This window comes from Littorina saxatilis, linkage group LG1, assembly GCF_037325665.1.
Source record: "Littorina saxatilis isolate snail1 linkage group LG1, US_GU_Lsax_2.0, whole genome shotgun sequence".
Classification (NCBI taxonomy): domain Eukaryota; kingdom Metazoa; phylum Mollusca; class Gastropoda; order Littorinimorpha; family Littorinidae; genus Littorina; species Littorina saxatilis.
Window position 1 is genome coordinate 65,260,938 of NC_090245.1, and position 9,196 is coordinate 65,270,133.

The window sequence follows — 9,196 nt, forward strand, 5'->3', positions numbered from 1 at the left end:
ATATTTGAATTATCAAGAGTTTTCTGAATTATTTCCTAATTTTAAAAGTGATATTTTGTTGTATTGTGGAATTGTATCCGCTGTGAAAAGCTATCAGAAGAAATTGAATTTTAAGACATTCAATTGTCAGCATGAATCAGTGGATAGTAGAGTGTGGTCATTGATAAAAAAAAGGAAACCATGTTGTGAAGAAGGTGTTTGTGCAGTCTAACGTTATTCCATCCGCGGTTTCAAAATGGAATAGCACCAGTGAAAGTAATATGAATTGGAAATTAATTTTGTTGAAACCCTTTCAAAGTACTGTTGATGTAAGTTTAAGTTGGTTTCAGCTGCGACTCTTACACCTGATTCTACCTTGTAATAAATATTTATATTTGTGTAAAATTAAAAATTCACCGCTTTGCACATTTTGCGGGTATCACGAAGAGACAATTTTTCACTTATTTTGGGAATGTATGATTGTTAAAACCTTCTGGATTAAATTGAATAATGTATTGCACAAAGAATGTTTACATTGTGAACATTTTACTTTTTCAAAAGGATTGATAATATGTGGAAATGATGATAATGTGAACACTGATAATGTTTTAGATTTGATTATTCTTTTAGGAAAATATTATATTTATAAATGTAAACTTCAGGGCTCAGTTCCGCTTTTGAGAGTTTTTTTGAAAATATTAAAACAAAGATATTACATTGAAAAGAAATTGAATTTTATCAGGAATAGAAATGTGGATTTTTTGTCAGAGTGGTTACCCTATGCGAATATATGTTAGGTTATTGACCAAGTGTCCATTTCAGCTTAACTTTTCCACAGTTTAAAATAGTAGCTTTTATAAGATTTTAGGCAAGAGTGTGTGTGTATGTCTTATGTCTGTTTGCTTCATTTATCCTCTTACCTGTCTGTCACCCTGTCCAATCTTATGGGTGTAGGGGTGACTTGTATTTTAGTGACTTTTGACTATTGTAGGGTGGAAGTTCAAAAAGAATCTATTATTTGTATTATTACTTAAGAGTATACATTATAAATGATACCACCACCATCATTCCCCCCCCTCACTCTCTCTCTCTCTCTCTCTCTCTCTCTCTCTCTCTCTCTCTCTCTCTCTCTCTTTCTTTTTATCAGTATTGTAATCTGCATGTTATGTTATGCTCCGGCCTTACTTGCAGGCGAACGGTATGTTATATGTCCGTCTGTCGGTTATGTCCTAATGTTGTATATATATGTCTTGTATACTTGCCATTTACATATTTATTATACATGTTGAAGGATGAATGCTGATACATTGTAGACGGATGCATGTTATTGATTAAAAGCCCCACAATGATGTGCTTGGCAAATACAAAAAACAACAAAAAAACCCAGGTGGGATAGAAAAAGTTAAAGCGTATAATACATTCAAGGTGCACAAAAACATGTAAATAATTTTATGAGAATGTTAATTTCATAAAAAATGTTTGTGTCCCGGAGCCAAACGTCCGCATAATCAATATCCGAAAATGTTTAAGCTGTGTCATCCTTTCATGGTACAAGCACATAAGCCCAAAGGACGCTTCATAGGTTGAATTTAACATTCTGCGCCTTTAAACCGAGCAATAAAACTGCCCCAGCTGTACACAAAACTGAGAGGATATATTGTCAATCTAAGTGTTTGAGCTATACCAGGGGAAGCATCTGTCGCTGGCAGGTCGGCAGTCAAAATAAAAATATAGCTCAGTATACAACACCTAGGCCGCAGGCTATCAATTCACATCGGTGTGGCTTCAAGATGGTTAACTTTGTGTGTGGAATAATATAGATATTCAGTATCAAAACAACGTCATTTATTTTCATAAAATCATGGGCAAACAAAGAAATTACACATGTTAAAGACCTGCTAGAAACAAGCGATATAATGTCATTTCAGAATGTACAGAGATTAATTGGCCCGTCACCAGAGCTATATTTACAGTACACCGTTATTTATGCTGCTTTATCTCGTTATTTAAACAAGAATATGGATTATGTATATGCTGTTACTGAAGCATCCTCTAAATTGTTTTTAAAGGATAAAAGGGTGATAAAAGCGAGGGATTTTCGAAATTTGATGACAGATATGAAATATAGTCAACCCTGCTGTGTTCGATTTTGCCTAAACAAACTTGGCACTGACATTGATAAAACCGCTTGGACCCTTGCAAAACATACCACACCAGAAAGCAGATTAGGAGAATTACACTGGAAGATATTGCACAACATATACTCTACCAATATTCTTCTTTTAAAATTGGGGCTTGTTAATAATGATAAATGTCAATTTTGTACAGACCAAATTGATTTTTATTGAACTTTTGTTTTCTCACTGTAGTAAGATTAATCGATTGTGGAAGCACGTTGAAAATATTTTCTACATTCGATACAACACACCCATTGTCTGAATGTAACAGATGTGCTCGTTGGTGTGCGAGACAAAGATGCTATAACACAAGACATGTATAAGTACCTTAATCAGTTAATTTTGATTGGAAAAATGAGTATAAGTAAATTCAGATATGGAACCCCCATTGACATTTTGTATAAATATTTCAGAGGGAACTGACACTAAGAGGCCTGCTTTAAAACACAGCCCAAAGTCATCTTGATGGTCTGAATCCGAGTCTGATTTTATGAGTAACGAGAGACTATTGTATTAGTTATTAAGGCTGTAGCGTACTCAATACTGATTGTATACACATGTGGTTTTTTTATATATAACAAAAAAAGAATTTTTAAAAATGTCGGAAAATGATGACACATCTGATAAGGTGAGAGATTGGACAAGCAAACGGAGATTTTTGTGGTTGGTGCGTTTAGTTCCCCTTAGTTTTGTATACATTTTCAAACAATAATTAAAATAAAATTAAAATAAAAAAATAAAGAAACAATAAGATGCCATTTTTATATGTAGATGTAAGCAGATATTATTTTGTGTGGATTATAATTGTTATTTGTTTGGAATAAATTTTGTGTATTAATTTTTAAGCCTGGAAAATTCAGATCTTGATAAAATCGACCAGTGGGCTAGACAGTGGAAAGTTAAATTTAATCAAAGTAAAACAAAACTTCTGAATATAAGCAGGAAAAGAAATCCAGATTACATCCCTTTAAACTTCGGTGGCACAATTTTACAAGAAACCGAAAGTCACAAACATCTTGGTATTATTATTCAGAATAACGGTAAGTGGGAGTTACATATTAAATCTGTTATAGCAAAATGCCGTACGCTAGTAGCTTGCTTACGATCTTATAAATATAGACTAGGCAGAAAAGCTTTAGAAACAATGTATAAATCCTTCATATTGCCACATTTTGATTATGCTGATGTTTTCTGGGACAACTGCCCTAAGGAGTTAGCCACCGAGCTCGAAAGTATTCACTTAGATGCAATTCGAACCATTGTTGAAGCAGTCCGCGGTACAAGCCATCAAAAATTGTACGATGAGTCAGGCTTTATTTCATTACTAGAGAGGCGAAAACGTCATAAACTGATATTATTTCACAAGATCGTTCACCGCAAGGTGCTAAACCACTTATTAGCGATATTGCCACCATTGATATCAACTAATAACCCATATCACCGGCGCAGACCTCTAGACAGGAAAGTTCCATCGTTTAAAACTGAATTATACAGAAACTCATTTCTCCCATCTACAACACAACTCTGGAATTCTTTACGAGACTATATAAAACTTAGTGATTCCCTAAGTGAATTTAAGCACTATTTGTCAAAAAACGATTTAAGTCCGCCGTGTTATTTTTATTCTGGAGATCGCATGTCACAAATAATTCACTGTAAGCTCAGGTTATATATAAGTGATCTCAATAACGATCTAGTGAGACGTCACGTTGCTACAGATGCATCTTGTGACTGCGGATTCCCGTCCGAATCCGTACAACACTTCATATTCGATTGTCCAAATTATCGCGAAGCACGTCAAGAAACTATACATACCCTCCCTTATCACATAATTCACCTCCCCCACCTTTTAAACGGAGACAGACAGTATTCTTTAGATTTGAACAGGAAAATGTTTTCCACCGTACACTCGTTCATTGAACGTTCAGGCCGCTTTGGACAAATCAGAATAAATGCTCTACAAGCCGGACAACAACTTTAACTTCTGCACATCTCCTACCCATCCCTCTTCTTTTATTCATCTTCTTTCACTCCTTCATTCCTTTACTGTCTTTCTTTATAATCATTATGCAACGTTCATTACGTTATTAATAGATTTGGTTTATTGAGACAAATTTTTTCAGCCGTTACCGCCTTATGTTGTACTGTCATGCAGGAACACCACTATAAGCTTCTAGCTTGTTGCTGTTTCTGTGAACTTTGTATACATGTCATGATTGTAACCTTTGTTAAAATAAACTTATGTTTAAACCAATACATTTTGTGAAATTTATTTCTTAAAGTAAAAAAAAAAAAGAATAAATAAAAAAATGACATGAATTCATATAAAATATAGAAAAAAAGAAGAAAAGGAAAGTTAGGAATACGTATGTAAAAGAATATAAAGGTAAAATATAGGTGTTTATGTGTGTGAAAAGAAATGATTTGAAGTTTTTATTTGTCTCTTTATACTTATTATTCATATGTCATTTAATTGTATTTTCTAAATGTATCTATTTATTTATTTATTATTAGATTGATTAATTGTTTAGAACACTATTTTAAATGTATTTCAAGAAAGTATAGTTTGATATTTCCCTATGCGAGTCCTCATATCTCAGAATAAAGCTGATTCCCACAACAACAACAGCTACAACAACAACAACAACAACAACAACAACAACAACAAACCTTCTACATCTGTTGACCGAATCACTTCATATTTGGGGGACAGAACCTTCAGCCTATACACGACCCGTCCAAAAGTTGTATCGATGAAATGGTGTGACTTTTGTGCAATTTCAAACAAAGTTGCCAAATTCGGGGATCGACTCAACAGTACCAGGTTTGAAATTAAGCGGTAACCAAACTAACCCGATTTAAGCCTTCCAGATTGCTACCTTTGGGGTAGTTCGAATGACATACTAAACCTTTAATCAACATTAGACAATCAGTGACTTGAATACAGCAATTACTTGCAGGATCAGGGCATTTTCCATGAATGAATGCGTTCATGTCATTGATGAATTTTGCGCGACATCGCGCAAGTGTAACTTTACAACGAAGGGGTGGATTTTCCAGTTATTTGAGTTTAGCGATTATTTTCATAGTTGTTGTGCATGAACTGCAGTTCGTCCACGACCATTCTACAAAGGTTCGAGTCTGTAGGTAAAATGGTCCGACATGTACCTGTTCTCCAAAATGTGTATCAAATTACACCTCCGAAATTGTCAATGGCACATATTTCAACTATTCCACCATATTACTATAATAATTCCCCAAATCACAAAACTGAAGCTTTGCATTGCAGGTTAAGACTTGGAATGAGTGATTTACAATATGATATGTTTAATCGCCACCTAGTAAACAACCCGGAATGTTCTTGTGGTTATTTTGCTGAAACTGTTCTTCACTATTTGTTATCATGTCCCCTGTTTAATGATGCAAGAACCGCAACAATCGGTACATTAGCTCCAGAATTTGTTAATATTGACACACTCCTGACAGGTGATTCAAACATTTCCATATTTGAAAATAGTGCTATTTTTGTTGTTGTCCAAAGCTATATTGAGAAATCAAACCGCTTTGGGACACCTTAGTTCGATGTTGTTGGTGTTTTTTTAAAATATATTACTTGGGGCCCATCTACTTTTTGATATTTTGTTGTGTCTTTCGTTCTCGTATCTGTTTTCGTTTTTGGTATTGACACCGATTGTGTTCGATAATTCAAACTAAGTTTTCCTTATTGTTTTTTTTTCCGTTTTTTTTTCGGTTTTTTTTTTCTTCTCTTTTTTCAAAAAATGTGTCGCATTGATCATATTCCGCCATGAAATTTCAGGCATGTTTATGTGAGCACTTATCATAAGTTTTAAACTTGTTGTGCTCCTTCTTAATGATGTTGTTATATTATCATGTGTCTGTTTACGAATAAAATACTGTTTAAACAAATGGCACAAAAGTTTTCCTGTCTGGGGATTGCCCTGAACCTATCTGTATTTGCTTTCTTCAGGTCACCGATGATCTAGGGGGTGAAGGGGGTGTTTCTGTATGCTCAAGCATTCAGATGATTCAAAAGGTAAAAGTCAGGAGGGTTTAAATCAGGTAAGTATGACTACCACGCAATGTCAAACCTCGTTCTGTTGAGTGGATACCCGAATTTGGAAACTTGTTTTGAAATCGCACAAAAGTCAGACCATTTGGTCTACAAAATTGTCACTTTGTGGAAGAGTCTTGCACAGGCTGAGATTTATGTCTCCAAAATATAAAATGATTCGGTCAACAGATGTAGAAGTTATTAGCATTATTGAGGGTTGCATTTTTTGGGGTCACCCTGCATGATACGGTTTGGACATTTCACCCTCAAAGTAGGATACAGTTTGAACATTTTACCAATGAAAGTTTGATATGGTTTACACATTTCAGTTGGAAAATGTCAGCCCAAAAGTATGACACAGTTTGAACATTTCACCCTGAAAGTATGATACAGTCTAAACATTTCATCCCAAATTATGATACGGTTTAAACATTTCCGGATGTTAATTGTGCGCAATTTTGCCTCTGACACCCGCGAAATTTCACAAGATTCATAATTATTCTCATGGTTGTTAACATGTCTATGTTTTATAGACCAAACTTTGCAACTTTGACATACGAGATGAAAGTCAAACCAATTATCTACCCAGAACAGATTGTTTTGATTTGCTACCTTGCGTATTTCGCGTGCTATGCTATTCCTACTAATGCAGGTGTGTGATGCAAGAGCGGTCAAAAACGGGACGTTTTACGTCAATTGTTATGGGTATCATGACAAAAAAGGCTGCAGTTTAGCAATGACTTGGTGGATTGCTTTTAAACTTTTCGAATATGTTACCAGCATACTAGCGATACTTCGTGCGAAAGTTGGGATCGTTACGGGTGTTTATTCAGATGTGACACAATGTTTCAGAAAATGTTGTTAAACTCCTCATGGGATTGTTCACTTGTGTCCCTGAAAATCATGACTCTGCATGTCTACAGATAAATGATTGAAACTGATTCTGTTTCATTTGCCCCTGGAGTTAATTTGCTAGTCATGCAAACATACGAAAAACAAATGGAACGTTCACACTGTTTCACGCTGACAGCTGTTATCGCTGCGTGCCTCTTAAAACATACTACGGTCACGCTTGGCTGGGCATCGCTGTTGCACCAGAATCATTGCTTAACTATCAAGCGTGTTTACAGGCCTAGCAAATTTGCGTCAGTGCTTATACGCACATAAAACGTTTGCTTTGTGTGTATAAATCATTGTTCTAAAGACGTGCAGAGTCATGCATTTTTTTGAAACAAGTAAACAATCATATGACGTGTGTGAACATTTCTTTCGAAAAATTGCATAACATTTTAACAAATAATTGTAACGATCCATAATTTCGCACGAAGTATCTCTCGTATGTTGGTAAAATATTCCCAAAGTTGCAAAGCAATCCATCAAGTCATTGCTAAACTGAAGCCTTTTTTGTCATGATTCCCCCCCAAAAAATAACGCAAAAAGTCCCGTTTTTGACCGCTCTTGCGATCAACACCTGCATCAGTATGAATAGCATAGCACACGAAATAAACAAGGTAGCAAAACAAATTAACCTGTTCGCGGTAGATAATTGGTTTGACTTTCTTCTCGTATGTCAAAGTTGCACAAATTGGCCTATTGTGATTTTTTGTCGATTTTTTATTCGACTCTTCCGTTGTCTGGTCGATTTTGAGGGTACCCTTACGTGAGCGGCGGTCACGTGATCCCTGTAAAAGAAATGTTTAATCCAAAAGATGATCCTGAAGGTTACGTAAACGGCCTTAACTGGCATATACAGTTTTGATGAAATGACACAGTAATTAATGCTTTAATTTGGGTTTGAAATTTGTTGCAATAATTTTGTGGCCAAGTTTATATTGCCTTCACTGGTTCCTTTATCTAAGATTTTCTCTTTTGTTAATTCTTTTCATCTGCCCTTGTTATTATTTACGTCATCTGCGTTTCCATTCGATTATTATTAATAAAAAAATTGCTTTCGGTGTTTCTTCAAAATAAGTGTTATAATATATGAGAGTGTTATTGCTAATGTCTTCGTTTCTTCTGCTCTTGTTTTATTGATTTTATTTAAAGTCAGGTTCTGAAAGAAATGGATTCTTTGATCAAACACTAATTCGGAAACAGAGTGAATGAGTTACCAAAATACAATTTCGTGAAATTTTCTTCACTGCAATAAGGATGTTTGTCAGACGAAAAACTGGTTGCTTTGTAGGTACCGGTGTGTTCAAATTGAAGTCGTAACTTCTCAAAATTAACAAGTCTTGACCGCAGTATGAAGCATATATGCGCTGGTGTTGTTTTCTTTCTTTCTTTCTTTTTTCAGCTTATGCCGCGTGATGGTGGAATATCTGGTTGAGAAGAAAAAAAATACAAAAGCATTAATGCTGGTGATAATGTGTCTGTGGTACCTCACTCGGAAAACGTCGCCGCCATTCTGGCAGATGTGTCCAACTTTTTTAAAAGTGGGAGAAAGGGAATGCCAGTGAGTGCCTTACACTTTGGGAAACACGCTTAAACTTCAATTGCAATTTCCTTGCGAACTTGTGTTCACACGTTTTACCCCCAAATCATAATGCACGAAAAACAAATCTGTACTGACCTCGAGTCGGGAGAGTCTTGGTCCTGTTTATACAACCGCCACACAAGGGCATATGAACACGTCGCTTTTGGTTAGTTTTCATGAGTAGGCTCCTGATTCTGTACTCCGACACCGAGCAAGTAAAACGTATGTTTGCTAGAACACCCCCCCCCCCCCTCCCTCTCGCCCTCCTTCCTCTGCCCCGCGCCCTCTCTTCAGAGCGTCTGTTTGATATGCGCATGCTGTTTCGGGCGTCCGCTGACATGCCTGTCAACTTTCATCTTGCTGTCTGCCTCCATCATATCTGTCTGTCTGTTTAGCCGTCACTGTTAAATCATAGGGGCATGTTCCCTGGTGTTAAACCCAGACTTTAGATGATTTAAAAAAAAATTAAAAAAAGGAAAAAGGTCCGCCACA

At 35.8% G+C, this 9,196-nt stretch overlaps 1 protein-coding gene across 3 annotated transcripts in view; it reads right to left on the reverse strand.

The window, feature by feature from the left end:
* Positions 1 to 8,908, reverse strand: part of LOC138976511 (carbohydrate sulfotransferase 8-like) — a 33,871-nt gene extending 24,963 nt beyond the window's left edge. For all 3 annotated transcript variants that reach the window (XM_070349382.1, XM_070349386.1, XM_070349378.1), the window contains exon 1: positions 8,801 to 8,908. The gene's annotated coding sequence lies outside the window, so the exon portion shown is untranslated. The remainder of the gene's footprint in view (positions 1 to 8,800) is intronic.
* Positions 8,909 to 9,196: the final 288 nt, after the last annotated feature.